At 41.0% G+C, this 18,992-nt stretch overlaps 1 protein-coding gene across 5 annotated transcripts in view; it reads right to left on the bottom strand.

The window, feature by feature from the left end:
- Positions 1 to 18,992, bottom strand: part of MEF2D (myocyte enhancer factor 2D) — a 345,309-nt gene that overhangs the window by 183,570 nt on the left and 142,747 nt on the right. For all 5 annotated transcript variants that reach the window (XM_053705226.1, XM_053705208.1, XM_053705222.1 and 2 more), the window contains exon 2: positions 15,466 to 15,526. The gene's annotated coding sequence lies outside the window, so the exon portion shown is untranslated. The remainder of the gene's footprint in view (positions 1 to 15,465; positions 15,527 to 18,992) is intronic.

Genomic DNA, 18,992 nt, shown 5'->3' with positions numbered 1-18,992 from the left:
ACAAATAAATACATATGTTAACATATATAGACATTATATAAAGTTCTATTTACACTATGCTGTAGTCTAATAAGTGTGCAATAGCATTATGTCTAAAAAAAAAAAAGTACATACCTTAATTAAAAAATGCTAACCATTATCTGAGCCTTCAGTGAGCCATATTTCTTTTGCTGGTGGTGTATATACATAGGTGTGTATTTAGAAGTGTATATATGTTGGAAAAATGGTGCCGATAGATTTGCTTGACAAAGGGCTGCCACAAACCTTTAATTTGTAAAAAAAAAACAAAAAAAAAACCAATATCTGCAAAGTGCAATAAAACGAGGTATGCCTGTATTGATGCCAGACACCATTCTGAAGATGCACACAAGTGTGATGTGTTTTAGAGAATCTGCTGGCGGAATCTCGGTAAACACAGGTGTTCTATGTCAGCATTCCTCAATAAGTTTGATGCCAGGTACTGTTTTAAAGATGGATTATTTTTATAAGGGTATAAATGACATGCAAAGCTTACTCAACCAAGTTTTACATTATTTTCACCTCTATATGCAAAAAGCTGTTGTCCATTAATAGCTGCTATCCCTTGTTCTCCAGCACACATCACTGACACTGCTTAGTGATAGTAAATCCTAGCGTTTTTGAAACGCTAGGATTTACCAGTGCAAGAAATAAATGGGACTTTATTAGCAAATAGTGTGCTAGCTATCCGGCATAATGCCTGCTGGCCCGCACGGCTATTGGCTAAGAGATGTAAACGTCAACTCATTAAAAAATTAACGTTCTACTGTGGGCGGCCTGAGGCGCTCAGCACGGCGAACAATAAAGACAAATAAAAGAACTTTCAACTAAGTATTTTATACTTTATGACTGAAAGTCGCATTTATTTGTTGCACTGTTAAATGTTAGCGTTTCACAAAGGCTAGGATTTACCAACACTTTAATGTTCCTTAGGTTCAATTACGTCTTTTTTTTTAGTTCTGCCCCAAAACTCTTAAAGGTACAATGTACCCAGTCAAGCAGATGATAAACGTTCATTGTATCCAAAGCAGCTACAGGGACACATTTTAAAAGGGCTTGGCTCTCTCACAAACCTCTCTATCAGAGATGATTTCTGCTGCTATCTTTATATAGTTTTTAAATAGCTAATGCTTGAGTATTTAAAGATTTAGTGTAGCTGTTGGTTTAAAAAAGCATTTCAAATTTCAATTTCAAATGATAAAATAAAGATAAAGGAACAATTTCGACAAACCGCTCCAGGGCCAGGTAAATAAATAGTGTCACAATGAGTTCATGAACTCCTAAGACAGACAAGGCTGAAGAATCAACCGTAAGCTGCATTTGTACGTATCCGCCAAATCATTGGGCATATCCTGCACAGGAACGGCACAAAAACTATATGTTTAAACAGTTTGCAGACGTCAAACACAGTTAAAAAAAAAAAAAAAAAAGTCTCTCTCTACACTGTTTTTTACCCCAGGCATATGGCCTTGAATGAAGCTTATGTTTTTTTCCATCAAATAGAGTAAAAAAAAAATGGATTTATGCTTACCTGAAAAATGTCTTTATTTCCGGATATGGAGTCCACAACGTCATTAAATTACTAGTGGAAATATCACTCCTGGCCAGCAGGAGCAGCAAAGAGCACCACAGCAAAGCTGTTAAGTGTCACTCCCCTACCCATAATCCCCAGTCATTCGACCGAAGGGAAATGGAAAGGGAATAACACAAAGGTGTAGAGGTGCCTGAGGTTTAGTAAAAAATAACTGTCTTAATAAAGGGTGGGGTCGTGGACTCTCCATATCCAGAAAGAAAGAAATTTATCAGGTAAGCATACATTTTGTTTTCTTTCCTAAGATATGGAGAGTCCACAACGTCATTCAATTACTAGTGGGAACCAATACCCAAGCAAGAGGACACAGAATAAACAGGGAGGGAGAACGAGACAGGCAGACCTAAACAGAAGGCACCACCGCTTTCTCCCAAAAGAGGCCTCAGCCAAGGCAAAAGTATCAAATTTGTAAAAAGTATGCAGAGAGGACCAAGTTGCACAGAAGCTTCATTTTTGAAAGCCCAAAAAGAGGAGACAGCCCTAGTGGAATAAGCTGTAATTCTCTCAGGAGGTTGCTGTCCAGCAGTCTCGTAAGCAAAATGAATCATACTTCTCAACCAGAGGGAAAGAGAAGTAGAAGTAGCCTTCTGACCCTTATGCTTTCCTGAGAAACAAACAAACAGGGCAGAAGACTGGCGAAAATCCTTAGTCGCCTGTAGGTAGAATTTTAGAGCACGCACAACATCCAAGTTGTGCAACAGACGTTCTTTATGAGAAGAAGGATTGGGACAGAGAGAAGGAACAACAATTTCCTGATTAATATTTCTATCCAAAACCACTTTAGGAAGAAACCCCAATTTAGTACGAAGAACCGCCTTATCCGCAAGAAAGATAAGGTAAGGCGAATCACACTGCAAAGTTGAGAGTTCCAAAACTCTCAGAGCAGAAGAGATAGCAATAAGAAACAAAACCTTCCAAGATAGCAACTTAATATCTATGGCATGCATTGGCTCAAAACAGAGCCTGCTGCAAAACTTTAAGAAAAAGATTAAGGCTCCAAGGAGGAGCAACAGGTTCTGACCAGATCCTGACAAAAAGTTTGAACATCTGGCACATCCGCCAGACGCTTGTGTAACAAAATAGATAATGCAGAAATCTGACCTTTCAGAGAACTGACTGACAACCCTTTCTCCAGACCTTCCTGGAGAAAAGACACAATTCTAGGAATCCTCAGCCCTTAGATTCACACCAATAAAAGGTATTTACGCCATACCTTATGGTAAATTTTTCGAGTAACAGGCTTGCAAGCTTGGATCATGGTCTCAATGACCGACTCAGAAAATCCACGCTTAGACAGAACTAAGCATTCGATCTCCAAGCAGTTAGCTTCAGAGAAACTAGATTTGGATGGAGGAATGGACCCGGTCCCTAAGTTAGAAGGTTCTTCCTCAGAGGCAACCTCCAAGGCGGCCGAGATTACATCTTCACTAGGTCTGCATACCAGATCCTGCAAAGCCATGCAGGAGCTATTAGAATTACAAATGCTCTCTCTTGTTTGATACGAGCAATAACTCGTGGAAGGAGCGCAAACGGAGGAAACAGGTATGCTAAACCAAGTAACCGCCAGAGCATCTATCAGAACGGCCTGAGGATCTCTTGACCTTGAAACGTACCTTGGAAGCTTGGCGTTCTGCTGAGACACCATCAGATCCAACTCTGGCACCCCCCATTTATGGGTTAACCTGGAGAACACCTACGGATGGAGAGTCCACTCCCTGGAATGAAATGTCTGTCTGCTCAGGAAATCCGCTTCCCAGTTGTCCACTCCAGGAATGTGGATGGAAGATAGACAACAATTGTGAGCTTCCGCCCACTGAATAATCCGTGGCATCTCCTTCATGGCTAAGGAACTCTGAGTTCCTCCCTGGTGGTTGATGTAAGCCACTGAGGTGATGTTGTCCGACTAAAACATGATAAACCGAGCTAAAGACAATTGAGGCCAAGCCATCAGAGGATTGTAAATCACTCAACTCCAAGATGTTTATGAAGAGAGCAGACTACTCCTGAGTCCATAGTCCCTACGCCTTTAACGAGTCCCAGACTGCTCCCCAGCCTAGCAGGCTGGCGTCTGTGGTCACAATCACCAAGGAAGGTCTCCGGAAGCATGTGCCCTGAGAAAGTCACCACGGGAGAGATTCTCTTGTCGACTGGTCTAGATCTATCCTCTGAGACAGATCCAAATGGTCTCCGTTCCATTGTCTGAGCATGCTTAATTGCAGAGCTCTCAAATGGAATCAAGCGAAAGGCATGATGTCCATGGAAGCAATCATCAGACCATTTACCTCCATACATTGAGCAACTGATGGCCGAACAGTAGACTGAAGAGAGAGGCAAGAGGAGGGAATTTTGGATTTTCTGACCTCCATCAGAAAAATTTTCATAGATATGGAATCTATTATGGTCCCTAAGAAAATCACCGTTGTAGCTGGAACAAGGGAGCTCTTTTCCAGATTCACTTTCCAACTGTGGGAACGTAGAAAAGACAACAAGATCTCTGCATGAGAGAGTTTGCTTGTTGAAAAGATGGTGCCTGAACCAATATGTCGTCCAGGTATGGGGCCACTGCAATTCCCAGAGACCTGATCACTGCCAAGAGAGTCCCCAGAACCTTTGAGAAAATTCTGAGAGCTGTGGCAAGTCCAAAAGGAAGAGCCACAAACTGAAAAGGCGAATCTCAGGAATTTGTGATGATTCCTGTGGATGGGAACATGAAGATACACGTCCTTCAGGTCTATGGTCCTCATGAACTGACCCTCTTGGACCAAAGGAAGAATGGAACGAATGGTTTCCAGTTTGAAAGATGGTAACCTGAAAAACTTATTGAAGCACTTTTGGTCTACAATGGGTTGAAAAGTTCCCTCTTTTTTGTGACCCACAAACAGATTTGAATAGAATCCTAGACCCTGTTCCCTTACTGGAACTGGAACAATCACTCCAAGGGAGGAAAGGTCCTCAACACAGTTCAAGAATGCCTCTCTTTTTACCTGGTCAGCAGATCATCTTGAGGTGGAATCTGTCCCTGGGAGGGAGAGTTTTGAATTCTATTTTGTAACCCTGAGATACTATCTCCACAGCCTAAGGATTTGGGACATCTGGTCTCCCCGCTTGACCAGGGAAAGTCTGCCGCCCACATTAGATCCGATCCAGGACCGGGGACCGACCCTTCATGCTGACAGACTCAGCTGAGGGTTTCTTTGATTGCTTCCCCTTATTCCAAGACTGATTGGGCTTTCAAGAAGACTTGGACTGCTCTTGCTTGGAAGAGGCAGAGGAAGACTTGACCTTTGAAGTTACGAAAGGAACGAAAATTACTTTGACTTCCTTTGAGTCTGTTCTTCTTGTCTTGCGGTAAAAAAGACCCTTTTCCACCCGTAATATCAGAAATTATTTCTGCCAGACCAGGTCTGAACAAGGTCTTACCCGGAAGCGCCAGAAGCTCTGACTTAGAGGTAACATCAGCTGACCAAGATTTTAGCCACAATGCCCTTACAGGCTAGGACAGAGAAGCCAGACATCTTGGCTCCTAGTTTAATAACTTGCATGTTAGCATCAGAAATAAAGGAATTGGCTAGTTTGAATGCCTTAATCCTATCTTGTATCTCCTCGAAAGTAGTCTCTACTAAAATTGATTCAGAAAAGGCGTTACACCAATAAGATACCGCACTTGCTACTGTGGCAATACAAACTGCAGGATGCCATTGAAGACCTTGATGAACATACATTTTCTTCAAATAAGCTTCCAGATTTTTGTCCATGGGATGATTAAAGGTGCAGCTATCCTCTAAAGGGATCGTAGTTCTCTTAGCCAGAGTAGAAATAGCCTCTTCTACTTTAGGCATCATGCACCAAGATTCTTTAATGGAGTCAGCAACAGGAAACATCTTTTTAAATACAGGAGACGGGGAGAAAGGAATCCCTGGCTTCTCCCATTCCTGTGAAATAATCTCCGTCACACGGTCTGGGACAGGAAAAACTTCCACAGAGGAAGGAATATCATAGTATGTATTAAGTTTACTAGACTTCTTAGGGTTGACAACGACTGAAGTATCAGAGTAATCCAAAGTAGCCAATACCTTCTTTAACAGCACACAAAGGTGTTCAAGCTTAAATCTAAAGTTGTCTTCTTCAGTATCAGATGAAGAAATAATACTGTCCAAATCTGAGATTTCACCACGTATCCTCCTCACCAGACTTATGAGGGAGGGCAACCTGCGTAGCAGTAGGTGGAACAGAAACATTACTATCTGAATGTCTAATTTTCCTCTCGCATTTTCCCAGCATAGGAAAAGCAGATAATGCCCCAGATACCGCAGAAGATACCTGTGCAGCAAAATCAGCAGGCAAATAAACTCCCCTAGGAGGCTGAGAGGAACTGCAGGGTACTGTAGTGTATGTGACGTTATAGAGGCTTGGGACGTTTGAGGAGAAAGGTGAGGCATTGCATGAACAGCATCATCCTGAGAGACATTGGTCTCAGAGGGCAACAATTGATCTTTAAATTGAAGTGTTCTAGCTAAGCATGCAGCACAGAATTGCATAGGCAAAACAATATGTGTCTCAAGGCATAACAAGCATTTATCAAAAAAGACACAGAGTTTTGGTCTATGTCCATAATACTAAATAAAAAAATTCCCCAAATTGTAGATTTTTTTTTAAATACAGTGTCACTTTAAGAATTATTAATACCACAGCCACTTAACATAATGAAAAAATTATTTAAAATAATAAACCAATAAGGCCCCCTACACCTCATACAGGCTGAGGTGCCTTACCGTAACACTTATACACAATTTGGCTGTCAGAAGTTTCTAAAACGATCATATAGTAGATCGACACTGAAGAGACTGAAATTCAATGACACCGCTCCACTCCGTGAATATTCAACAGCAGAGAGAAGTCACATGACCGGCAGAGAGAGGAAACTAAGCAGCTAGTAAAAGGCGAGCGTTTCCCTCTGCCTACAACACCGGAGCTTAATTTGCACAAACGCTCAAGCAGTCTGTCAGTTAGCCTGTTCTTGCTAAGCTAGCAAAGAAAACCAACTGCCAAATTTTAAGTTTATACATAAATCCCTGTATAAAAGATAAGCCATACACATACTAATAAAACAGAATTTATGCTTACCTGATAAATTACTTTCTCCAACGGTGTGTCCGGTCCACGGCGTCATCCATAACTTGTGGGATATTCTCCTCCCCTACAGGGAAAGGCAAGGAGAGCACACAGCAAGAGCTGTCCATATAGCTCCCCCTCTGGCTCCGCCCCCCAGTCATTCGACCGATGGTTAGGAGAAAAAGGAGAAACTATAGGGTGCCGTGGTGACTGTAGTGTATAAAGAAAAAGAAAAAATTTTCAAACCTGAGTAAAAAAACCAGGGCGGGCCGTGGACCAGACACACCGTTGGAGAAAGTAATTTATCAGGTAAGCATAAATTCTGTTTTCTCCAACATTGGTGTGTCCGGTCCACGGCGTCATCCATTACTTGTGGGAACCAATACCAAAGCTTTAGGACACGGATGAAGGGAGGGAGCAAATCAGGTTACCTAAACAGAAGGCACCACGGCTTGCAAAACCTTTCTCCCCAAAACAGCCTCCGAAGAAGCAAAAATATCAAATTTGTAAAATTTGGCAAAAGTGTGCAGAGAAGACCAAGTCGCTGCCTTACATATCTGATTAACAGAAGCCTCGTTCTTGAAGGCCCATGTGTAAGCCACAGCCCTAGTGGAGTGAGCTGTGATTCGTTCAGGAGGCTGCCGTCCGGCAGTCTCCTAAGCCAATCGGATAATGCTTTTCAGCCAGAAAGAAAGAGAGGTAGCAATAGCTTTTTGTCCTCTCCTCTACCAGAGTAAACGACAAACAAGGATGAGGTTTGTCTAAAATTCTTAGTTGCTTCTAAATAGAACTTTAAAGCACGGACTACATCTAAATTGTGTAACAAACGTTCCTTCTTTGAAACTGGATTCGGGCACAGAGAAGGAACAACTATTTCCTGGTTAATATTCTTGTTGGAAACAACTTTTGGAAGAAAACCAGGCTTGGTACGCAAAATAACCTTATCTGAATGGAACACCAGATAGGGTGGATCACACTGCAAAGCAGATAATTCAGAAACTCTTCTAGCAGAAGAAATAGCAACCAAAAACAGAACTTTCCAAGATAGCAACTTGATATCTATGGAATGTAAGGGTTCAAACGGGACCCCTGAAGAACTGAAAGAACTAAATTTAGACTCCAAGGAGGAGTCAAGGGTCTGTAAACAGGTTTGATTCTGACCAAAGCCTGTACAAAAGCTTGTACCTCTGGCACAGCTGCCAGTCGTCTGTATAACAAGACAGATAAAGCAGAAATCTGTCCTTTTAGAGAACTCGCTGACAATCCCTTATCCAAACCTTCTTGGAGAAAGGAGAGGATCTTAGGAATTTTAATCTTACTCCAGGAGAATCCCTTGGATTCACACCAACAGATATATCTTTTCCATATTTTATGGTAAATCTTTCTAGACACAGGTTTTCTGGCTTGGACCAGAGTATCTATCACTGAATCTGAAAACCCACGCTTGGATAAAATCAAACGTTCAATTTCCAAGCAGTCAGCTGCAGAGAAATTAGATTTGGATGTTCGAATGGACCTTGTACTAGAAGATCCTGTCTCAAAGGTAGCTTCCATGGTGGAGCCGATGACATATTCACCAGGTCTGCATACCAAGTCCTGCGCGGCCACGCAGGAGCTATCAGAATCACCAAGGCCTTCTCCTGTTTGATCCTGGCTACAAGCCTGGGAAGGAGAGGGAACGGTGGAAACGCATAAGCTAGGTTGAACGACCAAGGCGCCACTAATGCATCCACTAGAGTGGCCTTGGGATCCCTGGATCTGGACCCGTAGCAAGGAACCTTGAAGTTCTGACGAGACCCATCAGATCCATGTCTGGAATGCCCCATAATTGAGTCAACTGGGCAAACACCTCCGGGTGGAGTTCCCACCCCCCCGGATAGAAAATCTGACGACTCAGATAATCCGCCTCCCAGTTGTCTACTCCTGGGATGTGGATTGCAGATAGGTGGCAGGAGTGATCCTCCGCCCATTTGATGATCTTGGATGCCTCTCTCATCGCCAAGGAACTCCTTGTTCCTCCCTGATGGTTGATGTAAGCTACAGTCGTCATGTTATCTGACTGGAATCTTATGTATCCGGCCTTCGCTAGATGAGGCCAAGCCCGGAGAGCATTGAATATCGCTCTCAGTTCCAGGATGTTGATCGGGAGAAGAGACTCTTCCCGAGACCATAAACCCTGAGTTTTCAGGGAATCCCAGACCGCGCCCCAGCCTGATAGATTGGCGTCGGTCGTGACAATGACCCACTTTGGTCTGCAGAAACTCATTCCCTGAGACAGGTGATCCTGTCTACTGGAGCATGCACAGTTGTAATGGTCTTAGATGAATTCGAGCAAAAGGAACTATGTCCATTGCTGTAACCATCAACCCTACTACTTCCATGCACTGAGCTATGGAAGGCTGCAGAATAGAGAGAAGAACTTGACAAGCGTTTAGAAGCTTTGACTTTCTGACTTCTGTCAGGAAGATCTTCATTTCAAAAGAATCTATTATTGTTCCCAAAAAGGGAACTCTTGTCGACGGAGACAGGGAACTCTTTTCTACGTTCACCTTCCACCCGTGAGATCTGAGAAAGGCTAGAACAATGTCTGTATGAGCCTTTGCTTTGGAAAGAGACGACGCTTGAATTAGAATGTCGTCCAGATAAGGTGCCACTGCAATGCCCCTTGGTCTTAGAACCGCTAGAAGGGACCCGAGCACCTTTGTGAAAATTCTGGGAGCAGTGGCTAGTCCGAATGGGAGAGCCACGAACAGATAATGTTTGTCCAGAAAGGCGAATCTTAGGAACTGATGATGATCTTTGTGGATAGGAATATGTAGATACGCATCCTTTAAATCCACGGTAGTCATATATTGACCCTCCTGGATTGTAGGTAAAATTGTTCGAATGGTTTCCATTTTGAACGATGGAACTCTGAGAAATTTGTTTAGAATTTTTAAATCCAGAATTGGTCTGAAAGTTCCCTCTTTTTTGGGAACTACAAACAGATTTGAGTAAAAACCCCTGACCTTGTTCCACAGTTGGAACTGGGTGTATCACTCCCATCTTTAACAGGTCTTCTACACAATGTAAGAATGCCTGTCTACTTATTTGGTTTGAAGATAAGTGCGAATGTGGAACCTTCCCCTTGGGGTTAGTTCCTTGAATTCTAGAAGATAACCCTGAGAGACTATTTCTAGTGTCCAGGGATCCTGAACATCTCTTGCCCAAGCCTGAGCAAAGAGAGAAAGAGTCTGCCCCCTACTAGATCCGGTCCCGGATCGGGGGCTACCCCTTCATGCTGTCTTGGTAGCAGCAGCAGGCTTCTTGGCCTGTTTACCCTTATTCCAGCCTTGCATTGGTTTCCAAGCTGGTTTAGTCTGGGAAGCGTTACCCTCTTGTTTAGAGGCTGCCGAGTTAGAAGCCGGTCCGTTCCTGAAATTGCGAAAGGAACGAAAATTGGACTTATTCTTAGCCTTGAAAGGCCTATCCTGTGGGAGGGCATGGCCCTTTCCCCCAGTGATGTCTGAAATAATTTCTTTCAATTCTGGCCCAAAAAGGGTCTTACCTTTGAAAGGGATATTAAGCAATTTTGTCTTGGAAGATACATCCGCCGACCAAGACTTTAGCCAGAGCGCTCTGCGCGCCACAATTGCAAACCCTGAATTTTTCGCCGCTAATCTCTCTAACTGCAAAGCGGCGTCTAAAATAAAGGAATTAGCTAACTTAAGTGCGTGAATTCTGTCCATGACTTCCTCATACGGAGTCTCCCTACTGAGCGACTTTTCCAGTTCCTCGAACCAGAACCACGCCGCTGTAGTGACAGGAATAATGCACGAAATAGGATGAAGGAGGTAACCTTGCTGTACAAAAATCTTTTTAAGCAAACCCTCCAATTTTTTATCCATAGGATCTTTGAAAGCACAATTGTCCTCAATGGGAATGGTCGTGCGTTTGGCTAGTGTAGAAACCGCCCCCTCGACCTTAGGGACTGTTTGCCATATGTCCTTTCTGGGGTTGACCATAGGGAACAATTTCTTAAATATAGGAGGAGGGACAAAAGGTATGCCTGGCTTCTCCCACTCCTTATTCACTATGTCCGCCACCCGTTTTAGGTATCGGAAAGGCATCAGGGTGCACCGGGACCTCTAGGAACTTGTCCATCTTGCACAAGTTTTCTGGGATGACCAGATTGTCACAATCATCCAGAGTAGATAGCACCTCCTTAAGTAATGCGCGGAGATGCTCTTATTTAAATTTAAATGTCACAACATCAGGTTTTGCCTGCTGAGAAATTCTTCCTGTATCAGAAATTTCTCCATCTGACAAACCCTCCCTCACTGCCACTTCAGACTGGTGTGAGGGTATGACAGAAAAATTATCATCAGCGCCCTCCTGCTCTACAGTGTTTAAAACAGAGCAATCGCGCTTTCTCTGAAATGCTGGCATTTTGGATAAAATATTAGCTATGGAGTTATCCATTACTGCCGTCAATTGTTGCATAGTAACAAGCATTGGCGCGCTAGAAGTACTAGGGGTCGCCTGCGCGGGCATAACTGGTATAGACACAGAAGGAGAAGATGTAGAACTATCTCTACTTCCTTCATCTGAGGAATCATCCTGGGCAACCTTACTATTTGTGACAATACTGTCCTTACTGTGTTTGGACGCTATGGCACAATTATCACATATATTTGAAGGGGGAACCACATTGGCTTCCATACATACAGAACATGATCTATCTGAAGGTACAGACATGTTAAACAGGCTTAAACTGGTTAATAAAGTACAAAAACTGTTTTAAAACAAAACCGTTACTGTCTCTTTAAATGTTAAACAGGGCACACTTTATTACTGAATATGTGAAAAACTATGAAGGAATTATCCAATCTTTACCAAATTTCACCACAGTGTCTTAATGCATTCAAAGTATTGCACCCCAATTTTCAAGCTGTTAACCCTTAAAATGTGGAAACCGGAGCCGTTTGCAATTTTAACCCCACTACAGTCCCAGCCACAGCCTTTGTTGTGACTTCAACTATCCCAGGGGGGTATTTCAAGCCTTCTAGGAACGTTTTCAGTGGACACCAGACCCTCTCACATGCATCTGCATGCACTGTACTTAAAAGAAACTGCGCAATAATGGCGCGAAAATGAGGCTCTGCCTAATACAGTGAAAGGCCCTTCCTGACTGGGAAGGCGTCTAAACTAGTACTTGATGAAACGGCCAGGAGCTTGTGGCCGAGAAACGCGTCTAAAGCTCAAACAATAAATATTTTTAAAATATTTTTATACCACAGCCTGACTTGTTGTGGCTTTTTCATTCACATGCCAAGCCATTCTGTCACGGACAGATTATTTTTATTGTGAATTGTTCATTTTAAACACCGACCCGGGTGCCGAGTGTTTCACATGCAGGGGAGAGTTGCTTGTCTTCTACCACACAGCACGGCTCCATAGAATTCTGCCTCAGATTGCGGAGGAGAGTCCACGGCTGCATCGGTGGTGACCTCTTTTTTCCATTATACAGCGTACTGACTGCTGAATAAACGTCAGCCTGCACATTTGCACCTTCTTCTTTAAGGGTGCCAATGCTCTTGTGAGTATATCTACAATTGACGTTCTCTGATGTGATTGCACACCCCTTCTTCTTTTGAAATTTATTTGCACTATGAGGCGCTGTCTTCTCTTGTTCCATCTTTAGATTTGTTCTGATCAGACACCATCCAAGACCAGCTGCCTGCTGCACATTGAACACCTACATTGTGACAAGAACTTTCTACCCTATTTACAGAGACTTTGACGGTTTAAGTCATTTTCTTCCGCAGTACCGAATTGGGACTCAATTAAACGATAAGCACTTTTTTCTTTTATTTTTCATTATCATTGTTGCTTTTTATATATATTTTTTTCACCAATTTGTCGATATATTGCTTTATTATTTGCAGCTATATTGTCATATCGCTTTATCATACGTATCTATTGTCAATGACATTTACGTGAAACTTTCACTGCTACACCAAAAATTGGTATTTCACATTTATTTATTATTTTTTATATATATCATAGTACACTATACACTAGTAGCTTATAATCGCCATTTCAAAGGGATTTGCTTCACACCTGGTTACACCTCACTTCCATTGATTCGTTTGCCCACCTACGAGCACATTCCTCTAACTCTCATCTCAGACACAGTCTTTTTATCAAGTGTTTATTTTTTCTTGTAGATATATTTGGCGCACTCTATTACCATTCTTTGGTATTTTCTTCCGTCTAAACTAGTGCCTGGCGATAAAAACGTTCCCCAAACAATAAAAGTGTGAAAATTACTTCAAACTTTAAATAAAAACTTAAATAAACAATCGATTTAGCCCTTAAGAGTGTCCACCAGTTAATAGCCCATAATAAGCCCTTTATTCTTTCTAAGTCTAAGAAAATGGCTTACCGATCCCCATGAGGGAAAAATGACAGCCTTCCAGCATTACACAGTCTTGTTAGAAAATGGCTAGTCATACCTTGAGCAGAAAAGTCTGCAAACTGTTCCCCCCAACTGAAGTTCTCTCATCTCAACAGTCCTGTGTGGGAACAGCAATCGATTTTAGTCACTGCTGCTAAAATCATACTCCTCTTTTAAACAGAACTCTTCATCTCTTTCTGTTTCAGAGTAAATAGTACATACCAGCACTATTTTAAAATAACAAACTCTTGATAGAAGAAATAAAAAACACCACAAACTCCTCACCATCCCCGTGGAGATGCTACTTGTTCAGAGCGGCAAGGAGAATGACTGGGGGGCGGAGCCAGAGGGGGAGCTATATGGACAGCTCTTGCTGTGTGCTCTCCTTGCTTTTCCCTGTAGGGGAGGAGAATATCCCACAAGTAATGGATGACGCTGTGGACCGGACACGCCAATGTTGGAGAAAGTATTTCAACAAAATTAGCCCAAAGAGGAAAACGTCCCAGTAAGGGGAAGATTAACCCCTAGTCTCAAAATACATAATGTGCCTGCCCACTGCCAAAGAAAATCCTGTAAAAGGATTTTAAAAATGTCCCTATCTACTGCATATGGCATATTCTTCTGAAGTGCAAGTCTCCAAGACCTAGAAGACAAAAGCACTTACCTGCAGTCTAACTGTCCAGCAGGAAGACAGCTCACAAGGCGTGTAAGGACACACACTCCTTACAGAGACCTGTAGAAAAAGAAGGAACAGAGTAAACAACTCTGGCTTTCTGTACCATGGGCAGCAATGTGTTAGGAAACAAAGCAAGGACTACCTCACAACTTCCTAACTGCTTAAAAGCCACCACTACTCTCCTGAAGAGATTGACGTGTACTCAGCTAAACCCAAATCCTTGCTTGCAGGGAAAAGTAAACAAAAAAGGAATTCATTTTCAGACACCAAACTTCACCTCCTCCATTGACAGGCAAAGAGAATGACTGGGAATTATGGGTAGGGGAGTGACACTTAACAGCTTTGCTGGGGTGCTCTTTGCCTCCTCCTGCTGAGCAGGAGTGATATTCCCACTAGTAATTGAATGACGTCATGGACTCTCCATATCTTAGGAAAGAAAGTATGTTTATATAAAAATAAAATGCTCTAATGAAATAGAACAAATTATTCTTACACTAGGTATATCCCTTTAATAAAATGGAGAAGAAGCTTTACTTCACAGCAATGATTCCAGCTTACATAGTAAAGTTCAAGTTTCAGAAAGTTTGAATTAAAGAGACATAAAAGTCACAATTTAGATGCAAATGTGTAAATTTTAATTTTGTCTAGAAGCATTTTGTATTAATACTTGTATTAGCATAATGCTAATAGAAAAAGCTATATCACTGCTTTAGTTATATATTCTACTGTGCACATGCACCCAAAAGCCTCTCCGTCTCTCTCTCCCTCCCTCCGTCTCTCTCTCCCTCTGTCTCTCTCCCTCCGTCTCTCTCTCTCAATCAGTTTGCATCAGTAAAATCCATCATTAATAACACCATTTACACTCTGAGCAGACGCTGTGTATTAATGCAAGTGCACATGGCATATGTAGATATGCTCCCTGCACAGTAAAAACTGACACTGAAACAGTCCTAGCTAAGCAATTTGCTAATAGATATTTACTGTATATGAATGCCGAGTTTTACGACCCTTTCAGTGGAGTGGAATAACAGCAGGGCTAACAGAGTATAGGTGCTAATAGACATTAGCTAGTGACAGTAAATGAATAAACAATGTAAAGGGCCATTTTTGTGAAATGATTGAACAGGTGCTAAGATCTGTACATGGACGAGACATTGGTATGTGCACAAAATTATAATGTGTGTAGATAAAACAGAATATGGTGCTGAGGTGTCGTGCTAATAAAGTGATTTAGGTGAATTTAGTTAGTAGCTTTCAGACCAGCAGCTCTGCTATAAAATGGAAAACCTATTTACCATTGTCCAATCACACTATAGATTAGCACTGTCTCTATCACACAACAGATAATTTAAAAATGTGTTGGAAAGATTAGATGCCGGGACAATAAAGTTCAGAGGTTCTTCACATGTATTGTTTAGGACTTTAACCCTTTTTTTAACAACTTGGTGTTCTGAACTTCTCTGGTTAACATTTGATGACCAACTCATAAAAAGAGATTATGAAAATGCCTTACAAAGGATTTATATCAATTGCTACAATTTAAAAAGTATGTTTTCAATTACAGAGCACAAATGGTCATCAAGTAAGGACTATAAAGACCACCCACAGCTGCCAGATAACAGGACTTACCTCAAACTTATTTCCTGGATCTACACTCATTATTTGGGGCACACGTTTTTCACAAAAATACCTGCATGAAAAAAACAAAATAAGTTAGTTTACTGAAATCAGTGACCTGTATACAAAATATAATATAAATAAAACATCCCCATACTGAAAGTTAAATAAAGAACTTAAAGGGATATGAAACCCACATTTTTCCTTTCATGCTTCAGATAGAACAATGACAAGAGGCTTAAAGGGACAGTTAAGTCCCAAAATTCATGATTCAAATAGGGCATGTAGTATTAAACAACTTTCCAATTTACTTTTATCACCAATTTTGCTTTGTTCTCTTGGTATTCTTAGTTGAAAGCTAAACCTATGAAGTTCATATGCTAATTTCTTAGATCTTAAAGGCCGCCTCTAATCTAAATGCATTTTGATAGTTTTTCACCACTAGAGGGCATTAGTTCATGTGTTTCATATAGATAACATTGAGCTCATTCACGTGAATTTACCATGGAGTCAGCTCTGATTGGCTAAAATGCAAGTCTTTTAAAAGAACTGAAATAAGTAATTACAGAGGTAAAACGTGTATTAATATAACTGTGTTGGTTATGCAAAACTGAGGAATTGGTAACTAAGGGATTATCTATCTTTTAAAACAACAAAAATTCTGGTGTTGACTGTCCCTTTCAACAGTGTTCTCCACAGAAAATTTTGCAAGCCGGGTGACATTATGAAGTAGCCGGGTGGGGGCAGTGTAATATTTTTTAATATTATATAATTTTCTGCTATGCAAAGCACGAATGAATTGCATAATTTAACAAAAACTTATTTAATGATAATTTGTGTAAGAAAAATTTAACATTTTTAATATTGGCTAAAAAAAAAAGTCTTCAGTAGAACATGGATATATGTGCAACCACCAATCAGCAGCTAGCTCCCAGTAGTGTATTGCGGTTTCTGAGCCTACCTAGCTATGCACTTCCACAAAGAACAAAACTAGATAATAGAAATACATTGGAAAGTTGCATCTATCTATTTTACTGTCCATTTAAATGTTCCTTTGACAGCTATCATTCTAATAAGAGTAATATCAAAGAGACAATACACAATTTGCACAATATCCTAAATGGATTACAGTTTTTTCATGATTTAGAGAGAGAGTACACATTTTAAGACATCTTTGCAATTTGCTTCTATTATATAATTTGTTTTATTCTCTTGGTATCCATTGTTGAAGAAGCAGCAAAGCACTACTGGGAGCTAGCTGAACACATTGTGGTAAGCATATATGTGCAACCACCATTCAGCAGCTTCTGTGCATACCTAGGTGTTCTTTTCAACAAAGGATACCAAGAGAACAAAACAAAATAGAAGTAAATTGGAAAGTTGTTTAAAATCACATGCTCTATCAGAATCATGAAAGAAAAAATGTAGGTTTCATCTCCCTTTAAGTGTGCAACAGATATTTACTGCTAGTTTCAATTTAAATGGCTCAATTCAACCTTTTCCTTTATATATTAAATATATAGATTATTTCATGGGTCTGATTTAATTTTGCCATTCGTTTGTTTGATTTAACAACAAAACAGAGACTGCAAGAATAACAATCATCAGGGTGAAGAGGCATCGCCATGCACGGAAAAAAAAAAACTTTTAAAGTGCACAGACTTTCAAGAGTTGATTGGTAAATCTATATTCAAACTATAGCACAATACACGTTTCTTTATTCCCCTCCAAAAATAATAATCATCTTTAGCAAAGTTTTCTTTTTGAAAGTCAAAGGATAAAGAAATCCAGCCATTAATGTAAGTCCTTAAAGATCGGTTACAGAAAAACACAGCCAGGTAATATTAGATTGGCCGATTAACTCCCATTTGCACATTTATATACACCTCAGGGTCCTGAGCTCTATTGGTACACCTCAGGGTCCTGAGCTCTATTGGTACACCTCAGGGTCCTGAGCCCTATTGGTACACCTCAGGGTCCTGAGCTCTATTGGTACACCTCAGGGTCCTGAGCCCTATTGGTACACCTCAGGGTCCTGAGCTCTATTGGTACACCTCGGGGTCCTGCCCTTATTGCTGCACAGATATTTAGTAGACTATGACCAGACTCATACTACCTCCTCCCTGCCGCGTTGTGTGCCACTCCAACCTCCCGCTCAACCAATCAGAGGCGTCATGGCATGAAAGATATTTTTAGTGTTGAACATCTCTAAGTTTAAGGGTGACCAATAAACAGTGAAACAGATTAAACTAAGTTTTTTGAGAAACTACAGATATCTCCACAGCTACCAACCATTTCCTTGGCCTTTATGCAAACCTATAGTGTGACAAAGCAATGCAAGCATGGGCTAGGGAACTTTCTCAACCTCTTTAAGGTAGAACATAAACACAGTAAATGTATATTTTTTCTGCTCTCAAGGATTTATTATAACATCCTTTATAAGCAACTGCAGTGACACTAAATCTTTGGTAGACTGGTAATAATGAGAGCAACGTATAGAGATTTTTACGACCCCAATAGGACACAAGGAAATACTATTAATGATAACACCTATCTGAAACAAATGAAAGGGACCGTAAACACTTTGAGAGTAGAACATAAAAATGTTTAATAATATTTAATAAAACAACATTCCTGTAAAAACTTTTAATTTTTATTTAGCCCCTTTTCCTGTAATCCAAGTCTAAAAAGTGTGGATTTTCCAGTGGTGAAAACTCAAAGATCACATGGCAGACTTTGCATGGCTAACCTTGCTACATATATGTCCCTAATTTGTACTTACATTAGCATTTCTGCTAAAGCCAAACAATGGATATTTTGTTAGCACAATAAAAGTGGCAAGCGCTTTCTTCAGATGCAAGTCTTGATGGGCTCCTCCAAATAAGAAAAATGGTGGGTGAAGATTTGCCATTGAAAAACAATTGCAGCAAACAAGGTGATATTCTGTTCAAATATAAACTCTGCTAATATGCCAATCTATTGGAAGACTGCAAAAAAGTATTGCAATTACAATGTGCTTACTGTCCATTTAATTCTATACACATTTGTCTGGCTTATTTAACTATGCCCCACTTAAATTTGACTAATTTATTTCTAACACTTTGTCTTGAACATATTAGTATTGTACCATGGGCATGGGACAATGAATCTTTAATATTTCCCTATGGCACTTTACCTTTCACAGATGATATACTGAACATTTACCTTACCTGGATATGCATCATGGCAATTAAAAACAAACAAATATAACGCAAGACGAGATGGTGGCAAACTTTGAGGTCCCGCGGCAATTGGAATTTGAACTTCTAAGATTAAGATCTCTACTAAAAGCCTGGGGGTTCCTGAGAGATGCCCCACGGCCTCTTACGGCTTGGGAAGCTCGATGGAAAACGGGCCTCCAGACCTATAAACCCCTCACGGCACACTATCGATGCCTACTGGTTCCCCCCACAATTCCTAAGACGAGACACATGCTCTCCTGGGAGGCAGAGCTACAAACGGTATACTCCCCTAAGAAATGGACATTGGCCATCGCCAAG

This window comes from Bombina bombina, chromosome 1, assembly GCF_027579735.1.
Source record: "Bombina bombina isolate aBomBom1 chromosome 1, aBomBom1.pri, whole genome shotgun sequence".
NCBI classification, from domain to species: Eukaryota; Metazoa; Chordata; class Amphibia; order Anura; family Bombinatoridae; genus Bombina; species Bombina bombina.
Note: the sequence above shows the minus strand (reverse complement) of the source record. Positions and strands in the feature narration are given on the sequence as shown.